The sequence below is a fragment of the Petaurus breviceps genome, unplaced genomic scaffold (assembly GCF_028583685.1).
Source record: "Petaurus breviceps papuanus isolate PSGF00001 unplaced genomic scaffold, PetGlider_PUasm1.0 128, whole genome shotgun sequence".
Lineage (NCBI taxonomy): Eukaryota > Metazoa > Chordata > Mammalia > Diprotodontia > Petauridae > Petaurus > Petaurus breviceps.
The window spans coordinates 8,376,438-8,391,754 of NW_027185664.1; the positions used below are offsets into that span (position 1 = coordinate 8,376,438).

Below are 15,317 nucleotides of genomic sequence, written 5' to 3' on the forward strand. Positions count from 1 at the left end.
GAGAAAGAGAGGAAGAGAGAGATAGGAAAAGAGAGAGAGGAAGAGAGAGAGAGAGACAGAGAGAGAGATTGATTTGTGTGTGTTGGAGTCAAGGAAGCTCTATGTGAAACACCCTAGAATTTTAGTTTTGGGGATTCTGAATTTGAGCCATTTGAGTCTTTTGACAATTCAAAAGAGAGCTTTGCAGAATGAGATTTCCTTGTCTAAGGAAAGAAGAGTTTGAAAATCCTATAAACAAAAGTGTTCTAAAACTTCTGGGAAATAAAATACTTCTTACCAAACAACATTTTGATGAATTAAGTGAAAATGAATTGAAAATATGTGGATTAATTTTTTCTTTAAAATGCACATGGGTTTAAAAGTTGCAGAGGGAAAAATTGCTTTGCAAAAGACATCCAGGCTTTGGCAAGCCCAAACGGAAGAGACAAATATTGTATTTTCTTCTCTAATAAACTGCAGTGTACTAATTCTCCTCAATTCAATAAAGAGGAGTCTTCTTTGAGCAAGGCATCGTGCTAGATTTTGAGGCTACAGTAATATATAATGACCAATGCCTGGTCTCAAGTTGCTTATAGTCATTAAAGGAGATGTGACAGATGAGTTCAATACAAGAAAGAAGAGATTGAGGAAAAGAAGAGATCAAGAAAAAAGTGCAATAAGAAATTTGAGGAGGGAGAGATGCCTTTTAGATGGTAGGAAATTAAGGAAGGTGATAGAAGAAAAGGTGGCTGGACCCTGAAGAATTTAATTAGACTAAGGCAGAGGAGTGTCTTCAAGGCATGGGCACAACCCATATGCAAGGCCGGAGAGGAAACAGAGACTGGCAGCAGGTGGTAAGCAGTCCATTTTGACTAGAACCAAAGTTAATAAAAAAGAATTGCATGAAATTAGGTTGGGAAGAGAAGGTGGAGCAAGACTGAGACTAATAGGACATGTCCATCACTGGTAGTCCTTGTGAGGAAAGACTTCTTTATCAAGAAAGGGAAATGTGCCAATCTTTTCTCTGAATCTGATGCCTCTTTGTAATTAATCTGATACTAGTATAAAAGCTTCATCCACACTGCCCCCCTCCCAGATATTCACATCATTTTGTATTGAGCTGAGTGCAATCTACAAGGAAAGCTTCCTATTGCAAAGGGGGGCAATTCCTAATATGTGGACTACTGTGGATTTTCTTCCATGTGACTACATACGTGAATTAGCAGGAACTGAAATGACTCTCTTCCTTATATTCATCAATATTATTAGAATCACTACATGTACCTTTTTTTTATTCTGACTATCCTATGTTTCATCATTTAATACGTCTTCTTGCTTCTCCCAATTCTTCATATTCTACTGAAACTTTGTAAGTAGAGAGTCACACCAATGAAGCTGTAGGAAGGACAGATTGAAAAGGGAGAGACTAGAGGAAAGGAGACTAGTTTAAATAGTATTATGAGCCCAGATAAGAAGGGATGAATAACAAAAGAGACTGAATGGAGGGAAAGGGTTGGATGCAAGATACATTGTGGAGGTACAAACAATCGGAGTTGACACACAATTGGATTTGAGATGTGCGAAAAAGGGAAGTCACACATAATTCAAAGTTTTGCCGCTTAGAGACATTGACTATTGTGGTATCATCCAGAAAAAAATAGAAACCCATCAGGTAGGTTGAAGGGAAATTTGTGGGTTAATTTTTAGTAATGTTGTGGTTTGAGATAACAGGGAAATGACCAAATGAAGATACATTTGAGAATCTCAATATAAATAATATTATACAATAATCAATATAATAAAACAATCTACAAAAAGGTTTTGTAAAACCTGAAGTGTGTGCATATACACTCACACACATATAAATGTGTACGTATGTGTCTATGTACATACATGTAAATACAATATAGTAAGCTCAATACTTGGCAAGCCCTGAGTTTACCTAATCTTCCTGATTTTATCAAAAAAATTGATAAAAAATCTTATGAAGACCTTGAAACTAAAGAGACACAAGAGGCAGATGATTGGTGAAAGCAGAATTATTTTTGTGATCACTTGAAATAAAACTTTAAGGCTAAACAATCAACAAAACAATAAATTCTCACACTGAAAATTTAACAATTGGCTCTCTTCAGCCAGTTCAAGCTGGATCTGTCTCACAAATGGGTTTATCAAGTCATTGGTTAATAGGTTCCTTTATTTCTGATTTCCCCTTTTCTAGTATATTCCATTAATTTACTTTCCTATTTTTCTAACCAATGACAAAAGTTTCTGAAAATTACTTCTTTATAACATAGTTTAAGATCTAGATTAACCCTTAACCCTTTCCTTGTTTCTTTGATATTATAGATTTTTATTATTCCAAATGATTTTCAAAATGATCTTGAGAGTCTTGAACAATGAGACAAATTAACAAGAGAGCATTTCATAAGTGGCTAAATATAAAATCTCAAATCTGAGTTAAAAATCAATTTCATAAGCTGAAGATGAGGAAAGTGTGTCAAGATAACAGCTCCTTCAAAAAATAACTGACATTTTTAGTGAACTGAAAAATTCTCATAGGCCAACATTGTGTTGTGGCTGCAAAGCTAAACCTGACATTAGGCTTCATCTATACCTCTTTATTCTTCCATGGTCAGACCAAATCTGTAGCACTGTTTTCATTTTTCAATGACATATTTTAGTGTATCAAGTATCTCTCTCATGGCTTACTCTCCTGGAGTCAGGTTACTACATCTCCCTTTTAGCACTTTGGGACAGATGACAGATTGCTATTGATGGTTCTTTTACATTGCCTATATGTCCTTCTTCATTCTTTCTCTCATCACTTTCCAGAAAACCACCTTTTAGAACAAAAAATTTAAAAGAAGAAAATTCTGCTAAAATCATCAACAGTTTGACAAAATCTGATGTCACATTCAATGGTCCAAATCTATAGACCCCCGCACTTCTGCAAAGGAGTAGAGAAGATATCTCCTCATATCTCTTTATTATGGCTTGTGAAAATATGTGAAAATAGGAGATAGAAGGGAGAGTTTTGGGAATGGCCAATAGTCATGAGTGAATAGTAGGAGTGATTTTTTTTTAAAGTCTAGAAATGTGGGTTTGAGCCAGATTATGAAGGGCATTAATGACAGACTTAGGAGGTTGCATTTTATCCTAGATACAGTGGAGGAAGCATAGCAATGTTCAAACCTATTCCTTATGAAGATTATTATGGCAGCTGAGTGAAAGATGAATTGGAATGGGGGAGAAACAGAAATCAGGAAACCCAAGTTGGAGACCACCACCATAGTCAAAGTGAGAAGTAATGAGAACTTGAACTAGAGTTCTGACTATATGAATGGACCTGATATTTATGAAGATAAAATAGGATGTGGCAAATAGTTAGATTAAGGTGATGAGGGAGAGGGAAGAGTCTAGGTCATAAAGCTGGGAATCCTTGATCAGTCTTCTAACCTCTAGTCTTCCCCTAATCATCTAATTCTACAGAAATTGATATTAATATACCAATAGCAGCTCAAATTAAACTCATTACTTTCTCCTAGTTATGTGTTGATAGATGCTTAACAAGCCACTATCTGGAGGTGGGGGAAACCCATATACCAGACAACTTTTATATTTAATCTGCCTTTTTATTATTTTCTTCATCACTTTCTTAAGTCTAAACAATCAATAAAACATTAATTGAAGCCCTGATTTATAGCATTTGTCTATTTCAGAGGCATAAATTCTCAAACGAAAAATTTACCAATCAGCTCTTGAGAGCCAGTTTGGGCTGGCTCCAGCACATACTCCTAAACTGGTACCTTCTCCCAACTTCCTTACTTCTGATGGGACTGACATCTTCTCAGTCACCCCAGAATCTTACAGATTGGCCTCCTTTTCTTCACTCAAATACATAGTTTTAGAGTTAGATGTAGATATTTAACATCAATATCTATATCTGTATGTAGCACCAATGCAATATTCACAGCATCAAAGCAACTAAAAATATGCCGGCATAGTGCTCAATCACAAAATATAACAGAATCTCCATGTAGAAGACAGGAGAAAAACATTTAGATACCAGAAAACTGAATTCCAAAACCAGAAAGCCGGATCCATCACAGTAGCAAAGAAGTTAATACACCATAATAGCACAGAGAGCCACAACATCCTTTATCCTTCCCACAAATCAACACTCAAAGGCCTAACTGTCTGCCTGTCTCCTGCCTCTGTCTCTAACTGCTCTGACTTCCAGCTTCCTGTGGACTCTTCTCCACCCTTTAGCAAGTTCCTCCCATCACAGGCTCCATGTGATTACATTCAGCCTCTTACAGGGCAGGGAAGATCTAAAAATCAAGAAAGGTCTACAAATACCCTTACGCTTATTAAGGGGCAGAGAAGATCTTTAAATTATATTACCATTACTTTCAACCCCAAGATCTTTCATGTCCTTTACATAGAAAAAAATACATTTTAATAATTTAATTTTGATTATTAATAATAATTTTAATAATAATAATTAATTAACAATACATTTAATTACATAGGTTAATGGGATTTTAAGGGTAACTGGTGGGATAACTGGTGTCAACAGAATTTTACAGCTATATAACAGGGATAGCAGAAAATAAGCACATAAAACAATGTCTCAGGACGGGGACTTGAACACAAACATCCCATCATTCCCACCTCGAATGAATGAGGCTCAAAATCTTGGGGTAAGGGGTAAAGGTCTCTTCTCCCATAGCTACTTCCTGCTGAAATTGGATATAGAACTGTCCCTACCCCAAGAAGTCCCATGCAAGAGCTCAGTTCTTTAGCTTGCATCTGGAGCTTGGTTGACACCAAGTTCAGGAAGTCCCAGTTGAAAGGTCAGTTCTTTAGCTGGCATCTGGAGCTCAGTTGATGCTAGGTCCAGGGATGGCACATCACAGTTGTGGACAGGGGGTGACATCTGACTTAAGCAATCAGGCATCTACAGGTTCAGGGTACTAAGCCTGCAGGAAGCAAAACTTGCAAACAAGTTTAACAGACCAAAAAACAAAAGTCAAAAAGAAACAGATATAGGGTCAGCAGTGCTTATGGAATTCATGAACTCACTATCATAGCCTCATTTATGGTAGAATATATGAATTAAGGGTTCAATTTGGTAATCATCTTCTCCTGAATAAACAACAGTTATAGTATTGTCTTTCTTATGTGCTATAATTTCGGTAGCCTTTTGATTATCATCTGACTTCTGCTTTACCCATACTTTAGCTCCTAGTTTTATTCTATCAATAGAACCAAACCCTTCAGCTCTTCTGATAGTTATTTCAGGAGGGTCAGTTTTCACAAATGGTATAGTTTCATGAGGAATAATGATCACTTGAACTATTCTATCATTTTTACAAAACTGTATGGATTCTTCACCCAAATTTTGGAATGCCACAATAATTTCTCCTTGATAATTAGAATCTATCACTCCAGCCAATACATGTATTCTTAGAGCTGCTAATCCTGATTTAGGTAATATACATCTAAAATGACTTTTAGGGATTCTCATACATATTCTGGTAGAGATGTTTCTTATTTCTTTTCTATCCAACCAAAATTCCTCCAAACAATGTAAATCATGTCTTGCTGAACCAGGTATTGCTGGATACAGTGCCAGAACATCTTGCCTCACAGTCCAATACTCTATATTTGGGATCTTATGTTTTGGCTGTTTTCTAATTTGCAGATATGAAGTCATCATTCTGACTACAGATGTACTTCCTCCTAATGGTCTATTATTCAGATTACATAAAGCAACAAACAAATTATCTTTCTAGCGTTGATATGAACTTAACTTCCTTAACTATTCTTTCAATAATCCATTCATTCTTTCAATTAACCCAGATGCTTGTGGATATTAAGGAATATGATATATGCATTCTATATTGTTTAATATACAATATCTCTTCATTTCATTACCTTTGAAATGTGACTCATTGTCACTTTGAATCCGCATTGGGGTTCCATAATATGGACTTATGAGATCTAGAGTTTTACAGGTGTTTTTCTGGGTTGCATTCTTATAAGGACAAGCCACTAATGCACCTGAATAGGTGTTAACACAAGTACATATAAATTTTCATCCCTTATCTTGGGTTACGGGACCAATATAATCTATCTGTCAAATTTGGGCTGAAATATTTCCCCTTGCTATCTCTCCAGTTAATGCCCAAGGAACAGTTTATTCCTTTTCCAGTTGACATATATGACATTCCTGTGCTACTTGTTTTAATGATGAATATGAGATGCTAATACCTCAATCTTGTGCTCACAGGTGTGTGGCCTAGATCCTTAAGGTGTGTGGCTAGCTAGTTGATGGACTCATTTTACTAGTACCAGATCATCAGTTGTCAGAGTAGGGATAATATGTTGACTAGCAATCTTTGCTTGTTCTGGCATAGCAAAGGCCACATGAGCATCTACATGAAAAATCAACAAATTAGTAACCAAAGACATGTCCTATATATCTTCCCATAATTCTTTGTCCCAGACCTGTTACTATGGATTTCCCAATTTTGATTTTTCTACATGGGCACCCATATAACTAACCCATTAGTTATTTCCCATGAATATGTGACACTGTTCTCCTTGTTCTGTTTTGATTTCTTGATGTACTGCCATAAGTTCAGCATATTGACTACTTCCACCTATCCCGGTACTTTCTAAAGTCCTCCTACGACATGGGTTATAGGCCACTGCTTTCCAATGTCTTTTGTGGCCCAATTATTTTGCTGTCCCATCAGTAAACCATGCATGTTTCTTCTCTTCTTCAGTTAATCCATCATATCTTTGATTCCATTTTACCAAGAATTGCACTGTTTCTTTGATTCAGGGGATGTATCATTTCACTCAACATCTATGTTTGCTATAGATTCACATCGGGCAGAAACTCCACTTTTGCCTGTTTTAGATCTATTTGAATATACCATTTCCATGTAATTATGCTAGCCTCTTGTGCCTGTCCAATTCTGTGAGAAACTGGGGTATTCATTACCCAGATGATAATTGGCATTCCAGGTCTTAATATCACTTCATGGCCCAGAGTCAGTTGCTCAGTTTCTACCAAAGCCCAATATGCAGCTAACAACTGCTTTTTGAAAGGGGTATATTGAATGCCAGATAAAGTAAATTTCCTGGACCAAAATCCTAAAGGGAAATTTGGGCTTTGTTGTTTCTGCCATAAACTCCAGTCTGCATAATCATCCTATAAAGTCACTTGTAATTCCACTGGGTCATTTTGCATAAGGCATAAATCTAGGACCAATTGTACAGCAGTCTTGGCTTCATCTCCTGGCTTTACTTTGCTCAAATCCCCAGTCAAATTCATATTTCTTCCTATTAACCTTATATAAGGGTTTAAAATCTGTCCCAGATACAGTATGTGATGTCATCAATATCCAAACAATCCTATAAACTTTTGGGCCTTTTCCTTATTGATAGGGATAGAAAAATCCTGAATCTTTTGTTGGGCTTGAGGAAGAATCTCTCACAGCCCCTTATTCCATTTTATTCCCCCAAATTTTACATTTTGAGCTGACCCTTGAATCTTTACAGGGTTAATTTCCCACTCTTTGCTTTTCATATACTCAATTAAAAGTATCAAACTCTTCACCAATATTTTTACATTTTTCCTTGTATCATAATATCATCTATGTAGTGGATAAGCTATACACCAGGTAGCTCTAATTCATCCAAATGTTCAGCCACAATCCTATGACAAATAGTAGGGGTATGCAGATATTCTTGTTACAAGTGGGTGAAAGTATATTGCTTGCCCTGAAAAGTGAAAGCAAACTGGTCCCATTGTTTAGAATATATTGGGATGGTAAAGAAAGCATTGGCTAAGTCAATAACTGCATACCAAGTCCAATCACATTTCTGGATCCTTTCTATTAAGATGATGGTATTTGGAACAGCAGCATTCAAGGGAAGAGTCACCATATTCAATTGTCCATAATTCATTGTCATTCTTCATGTCCCATCTGACTTTCATGCTGGCCAGACACAATTATTACATCATGTGATTATTTTATGTAGGGTATTGTATAGAGGTTAAAAGAAGAAATCCACCAAGGTCTCATATGCTTCCCATTATCTGCAAGATTTTATATTATTTTTTTTTATTCTATAATATCTTGTGGATATAAATAACCTTTTAAGGAAATAAGTTATAATGAGAAAGATGTTTAATCTTTACCTATAATCACATAGGAGCCTAATTTCAATATCAGACTTTTTTATTTGAATAAAGGTTTACAATATTTGGCTCAACACCATACAAACAAAATTTTAAATCTGGTTCTAGGTCATGTTTATTTCTGCATTTTGATTTAAAATAAGAACCTATGAAATGCTTGCTCAAACAAATACATGGAAGGAAAAAGTAGGAGAATTTTATAAACTCTCTTGATGAGAAATTCTTTTAAAAAGTTTAGATTTTAGGTTTGGGACAGAGCCAAGATGGCAGAGTAAAAGCAGGAACTTGCTTGAGCTCCCTCTCCAAACACCTCCAATACCTGTAAAAAATGATTGTAAACAAATTTTAGAGCTACAGAACCCACAAAGTGACAGAGAGAAAAAATCTCCCATTTAAGGCAGCCTTGCTGGCCAACAGGAAGGGTCTATCACACCAAACTAGAAGCTGAGCAGAGTCCCACGTGAGCCATATGGGCCCAGGTTCAGGGTGGCCCTGACCAGTGGCACAGACCAGCTGGAGCAGACTTCAGGACAGGGAATCACTGGTAGCTGTGGAGAATTTCAGACTTCTCAACATACAAACATCAAAGATAAAGTAAAAGGTCAGTGGGGGATCTCTGTTGGAACTGGGTAAGAGAAGAGTGCCTTCTGGGCCCTAATCCTTGGGCCACAGAGGTAGTGGCCATCTGTAGCTGTTGCTGTGGCAGTGGCTGCTTCCTGAGCTCCAGGCCCCACAGATCTTGGGGGGACCAAATTACCATCCAGAGGGCAATTGCAAGACTCTCTTTGCTGGTGCTGAGGCAGGATTTTCTTGCTTTGCCCTGCTTGGATCTGGGTCGCAGTCTTGGGTGGTGGTCCTGGGGTAAGGAATACTAGCATGGCACAGCTTGTTGAGGTTGGGAAGAGGCAGTCCTCCTCATAGTTCTGGGGCAGGTACCTAGAAGAAGCTCTCACAATGACTGCACAAACCCCAGAAATTTGGGACACAGAACTCTCTACTAGGGAAATAGAGTTCTACTATGGCAAAGAGCTCAAAGTAAAAAAATGACTGGCAATATGAGCAAACAGAGGAAGCTAAATCAAGCTTCAGAATCATTTTTTGTTGACAAAGATGATCAAAATGTAGAACCAGAAGAAGTCAAAACTCCTACATCAAAAGCCTCCCAAAAAATATGAATTGGTTGCAAGCCATGGAAGAGCTCAAGAAGAATTTTGAAAATCAAGTAAGAGAAATAAATGGAAAACTAGGAAGAGAAATGAGAATGATGCAAGAAAATCATGAAAGACGAGTCAACAGTCTGCTAAAGGACACCTCCCAAAATACCGAAGAAAATAATATCTTAAAAAAATAATCTAACTCAAATGACAAAAAAGGTCCAAAAAGCCAATGAGGAGAAAAATGTCTTAAAAAGCAGAATTGCCCAAATAAAAAAGGAATTTCAAAAGCTCACTGATGAAAATAATTCCTTCAAAATTAGATTGGAGCTAATGTAAGCTAATGACTTTATAAGAAATCAAGATACTATAAAAACAGATCCAAATGAATGAAAAAAAAATAGAAGGCAATGTGAGATATTTCATTGGAAAAAAACCACTGACCTGGAAAATAGATCCAGGAGAGATAATTTAAAAATTATTGTACTACTTGAAAGCCATGATCAAAAAAGAGCTTAGATATCATAATTTCAAGAAATTATCAGGGTGGCTAAGTGGCACAGTAAATAGAGCACTGGCCCTAGAGTCAGGAAGATCAGAGTTCAAATATGGCTTCAGGCACTTAACACTTACTAGCCGGGCGACCTGGACCAAGTCACTTAGTCCCAATTGTCCTACAAAGAGACAAAAAAAAAAAAAGAAATTATCAAGGGAAACTGCCCCGATATTCTAGAACCAGAGGGCAAAATAGAAATTGAAAGAATTCACCAATCACCTCTTGAAAAAGATCCCTAAAAGAAACCTCCTGGAATATTATAGCCAAATTACAGAGTTCCCAGGTCAAGGAGAAAATATTTTACAAGAAGTCAGGAAGAAACAATTTGAGTATTGTGGAAACACTATCAGGATAACACAAGATCTAGCAGCTTCTACCTTAAGGGATCAAAGGAGTTAGAATATGATATTTTGGAGGCCAAAGGATATAGAATTAAAACCAAGAATCACCTACCCAGAAAAACTGAATATAATACTTCAGGGGAAAATGTGGATATTTAATGAGATAGACGACTTTCAAATACAAGAAGCAAGAGAAGCATGAAAACGTAAAGAGGATAGAGAAATACTAAGGAACTTATTAAAGTTGAAATTTACATTCCTGCATGGGAAGATGATATTTATAACTCATGAGACTTTCCTCATTATGAGAATAGTTGAAGTTGATATATATGTATATATATATATATATATATATGTATATATGTATACTTGCATATATGTATGCATAGGTGAGTGTATGTGTCTATATGTATATATGTGTGTATATGTATATTAAACAGAGGGTACAGGGTGAGTTGAATGTGAAGGGATGATATACAAAAAATAAAATTAAGAAGTGAGACCTCTTAATATATTGGGAGAAGAGAGGGGGAGAGACAGAATGGGATGGATTATCTAACATAAAGGAGGCAGGAAAAAAGGTATTACAATGGCGGGGAAGAGCAGGAAGGTGAAAGGGAATGAGTCAACCTTACTCTCATTGGATTTGACTTAAGGAGGGAACAACATACACATTTAATTTGGTATCTTATCCTAAAGGAAAGTAGGGGGGAGGGAATAAGAGGGGGAATGATAAAAGGGAGGGCAGGTTTGGGGAGAAGGTAGTTAGGAGCAAACAATTTTGAAAAGGGACAGGGTCAGAGAAAATAGAATAAATGAGGGACAGAATAGGATGAAGGGAAATATAGTTAGTCTGTCACAATATAACTACTATGGAAATGTTTTGCATAACTACACATGTATAATCTATATTGAATTGCTTGTCTTCTCAGTATGGGTAGGTGAGGAAAGGAGAAAGGAGACAATCTGTAACTCAAAGTTTTAAAAACAAATGTTAAAAAATTGTTTTTTCATGCAATCAGAAAATAAGATATACAGGCAATGGGGTATAGAAATCCATCTTGTCCTACAAGAAAGTAAGTGGAGGATGGGGGGATATGAGAGGGCAGATTGGGGGAAGGAGTATTCAGTATGCTTGCCATCTTAGCATGAGGAGTAGGGGAGAGATGGGGAGAAAATTTGTAACTCAAAATGTTGTGGAAATGAATGTTGAAAACTAAAAAATAAATAACTTTTAAATTACAAATTTAAAAAATTAACCAAACTAAAACTAATCAAAATGAATAGTTATTTATGATAAAAATATTTACTTTTCTACTGGTTAGTGAGAAGTGCTTTATTAATTGATAAATGTATTTAAAGTTCAGTTGCATATATTACTTTATTTTAAACAATGTTTTTATATAAATTATGCTTTGTAAGAAAAGGATCTCTTCAGATGTGACTTTCTTCTCTTATGACACTGGCACAACACCTACCCTCTCAAATTCATCTGAAAATCTACCAGTTTGAAGAACAAACATTCTTTGTATAAAGAACAAAAAATTTTTGTACTTAGATCATTGTCCCAAAACCCTAAGGTGTTCACAAACCACTAGACTGATACCAATGATTTAAAACTATAGCTACAAACTTCATTTCAATATATCTATGTCACCTATATGCAAAAGTGTGTTGGAGCCAGCTCTTACTGGCTCATGAGAACCTTATTCAGTGTGAACATTTACATCTGTCAAATTGACAAATGGTAATAATCTGGGCTTCATTTATTACCTTGTTGATTATCTTGACTTAAAATGATGAAAATTTTAATTATGCAGATCAAACTTAAGAGTGTTTTGGGTATACTTTTTTGCCATAGAAAGCACAATATTAATTGATAAATGTACTTTACTAAGGACATAAGCAGAAGATACCTTTGAATAGGAAAATATCTTTAAAAAGGAAAACATGTTTGTTTCTATAGAACACTTTTGATAGTCCATGATTGTTACAAGATGGCTTGCAAAATACATATCCAACAATCATGGTTTTTAAGCAGCCTGACATTTGTGTTGCAAGAATGCAAACTTTCATACCATTTTGGTCATAAAATTATGCAACTAACAAAGTATGACCATAAGTATTATAGTGGAACAAGGATACTACTTTGTTGCCATATACAGACTGCAAACGAGGGTATGCAAATTATCTAACTATCCATTGGGAATCATTTCATGCTGAAATGCTGAAGCCTGTTGGTGGTTTGGAAACAATTTGATGACAAGCTGAAAAACTACAAGAATAAGATATGCTTAGTCAGAAATGAATAGAGTTTGGTCTGCTTACTGCACAAACACCAAAATCATATAATCATGATCATGAATTCCAAATCATACAGAAACTTATATATTGTTCAAAAACCCCTAAGGAGTTCACAAACCACTAGACTGATACCAATTATTTAAAACTATTATATATACAAACTTCACATCAATATACCTATGTAACCTATATGTCAAAGTGTGTTGGAGTCAACTCTTACTGGCTCATGAGGATCTTTTTCTGGGTGAGCATTTACAGCTGAGAAATTTGCCAGTGCTAATAATATGGGCTTTATTTAATGCCTTGTTCATTATCTTGGCTTAAAATGGAGGTGAAAATTTTAATTATGCAGATTAAACTTAAAGGTGTGTTAGCATACATTTTTTTGCCACAAAGAGCAAAATATCAATTGATTAATGTACTTTATTAAGCAATACTTTTGTTTTGTTAAACATTTTCCAGTAACCTGTATATGTATATACACACAGATATGTGTATATACACATACATATATGTACATGTGTGTGTATTTACACACCTATACAAGGTAAGAATCTCTAACTTTGTATAGCTTCAGGTTATATATCCACATCAATTACTTTCATATGCCTGTATTTTTCTATATGGGAATTATCTATGTCGAGATCATCAATGAATCTGTGTATGCTCTTGAGCTCATCTAGAGAAAAAGTATAGATAGAGAATAGGAAATTTAGAAAAGAACCTAGAAGGACACTACTATTTAGATGTGGTATGAATGACAATTCAACAAGGCACTTTGAGAAGAAATGGTTAAACAAGGTGGAAGAGAACCAGAAGAAAATAGATTTGTAGCAGTCAAGCCCCAAGAGAATACCCAGGAGGAAGAGATGATCAAAAGTGTGAAAATTAAAAATCCATGAGAGCTGAGAACTGAATTTAGGAAGTAAAAGTACTATAATATTTTATTATATTACATATATGCTATATATATAATATATATACTATAATATTATATTATATACAAACTGTAATATAATATTAAAAAGTACATACAAATATGCATTGGTAGCCCTCCAGAGAGAAGTTTTTGACCCCTGATGTGGTCAGAAAGCAGAGTGTAAGGGTAATTGAAAGAAGTGAGTAGGCAGTAAGGTAGCCAAAGTAGTAAAAAGATCCCTTTTCCTGGGAGTTTGACAGAAAAAAAGAGGGACAAAACTTTAAGTGTCAAGATTTGTGCTTGCTTTTGTGCTTGAAATAGGAAGAGGAAAATAATGACTAGAAAATAGCTCAACTTGGGTGCAAGATAGGAAATTCCTAGAGTTTCCTACTTTAATCAATTATTCTTGCTAAATGATAAGCTCAACTGTATCTATGCACGTGAAGGACTTCAGTATTATTACCATGCAACAAAGGCTAAATTATGTTATTGTTTTAGCTATAAAGAAAAGAGCTCCATAAAACCATTGGTTGAAGACCTGGTCCAATCAAAAATCTTAAAAAAAAATTAAGTACATGAGAGAAGTGAGCATGTTTATAGGCAATAAAGAAATAGTAGGTAGGCAGAGAATGAAAAAGGTAAGAGAGAAAAAAGGAATCCTCAATAAGGAAAACTTCTAGAAAGACAAGCGGTGATAGAATTAGATGTAAAAGTTGAAGATTATACATAAGCTGAATTTTTATGCTCATATTTACATGTAATGCTTCTTGTGACCTTAGACAAATAATTATATAGTGGGTCTCAGTTGCTTTTTCTATAAAATAGGTATGATGAAGCTCTGGGATAGGCTCAGATCATCTTTTGAGTTCCATTCCTCCCCTGAGGCTGATTATTCTGAGTTTTTCTAATACTTCATCCTTTAGTCCCTTTCATGGCATTTGTAACACATACCATGTACTTCCCTTATATTTTTACAAGTTTATAATTCCATGTTGCTAATCCTTCTGCTTTGATTCCTTATTTTATAAAGAAATAGCCCCAGTAATTGCCAAAAGATATCTTGTTTAACAGCTCTGCCATGATACCTGCTAATACTTGTATATGTTTTCTTCCTCAATATTATAGTAAATTCATGAGATCAGGGACTGGTTCATTTCTGTCTTTCTGTCCTCAGGGCCTGGCATAGTACTTGGCTTATAGATGCTTAATGAATGTTTGTTGATTCATTGATGTAGGAAAGGCTTTTATTGATAGCTACCTGATCACTGATCTTGAAATATATTCATTGACAGCATTAATATGTTAAGAGATTGAAAAATCAAAGTGATTTGTTTTTGTTAAAGTAAGAGATGGTTTTATTTTTCTCCTAAGTTGAGGAATACAGCTATGACTTTAGGAACAAAGTTCTTTGTACAGCTTTTTTTTTTCCTTCAACGATTTTATCACATTGGCCAAAAAGGCCTGAGTAGTGGCATTGAAGTTGTGAAGGGAAGGGAAAATATCACCATGGCACCAATTTTCAACCCAAGAATCAACAATGCTTTCCCAGGACCCCTCTAGCATCCAGATTCAGGTGCTACAGACTCATTGGTCTCCCATTTGACCCAAACCTAAAAAAACCATTCAATATTCCTACTTATGTGGCTTACTAAATGTTTGGAACAGAGTACTTTTAAAACTTCATTTTTAAAAAAAAGTAGTTTATTGATTCTAATTAAATCTTTTTAAAAACGTATAGCAGACAGTAGTTAACTTTAATTTAGGACTGACATTTACAAGAAGTGGGAATTCAAGGTGGACAATTCATTTTAATTTTGGTGAAAATCATCATTTAAATGTCAGA

General features: G+C 35.4%; 1 long non-coding RNA gene across 2 annotated transcripts in view; it reads left to right on the plus strand.

Annotated features, from left to right (window-relative positions):
• The window catches only part of LOC138172526 (uncharacterized), a 166,313-nt gene that overhangs the window by 7,394 nt on the left and 143,602 nt on the right, over positions 1–15,317 (plus strand). The window lies entirely within an intron of this gene.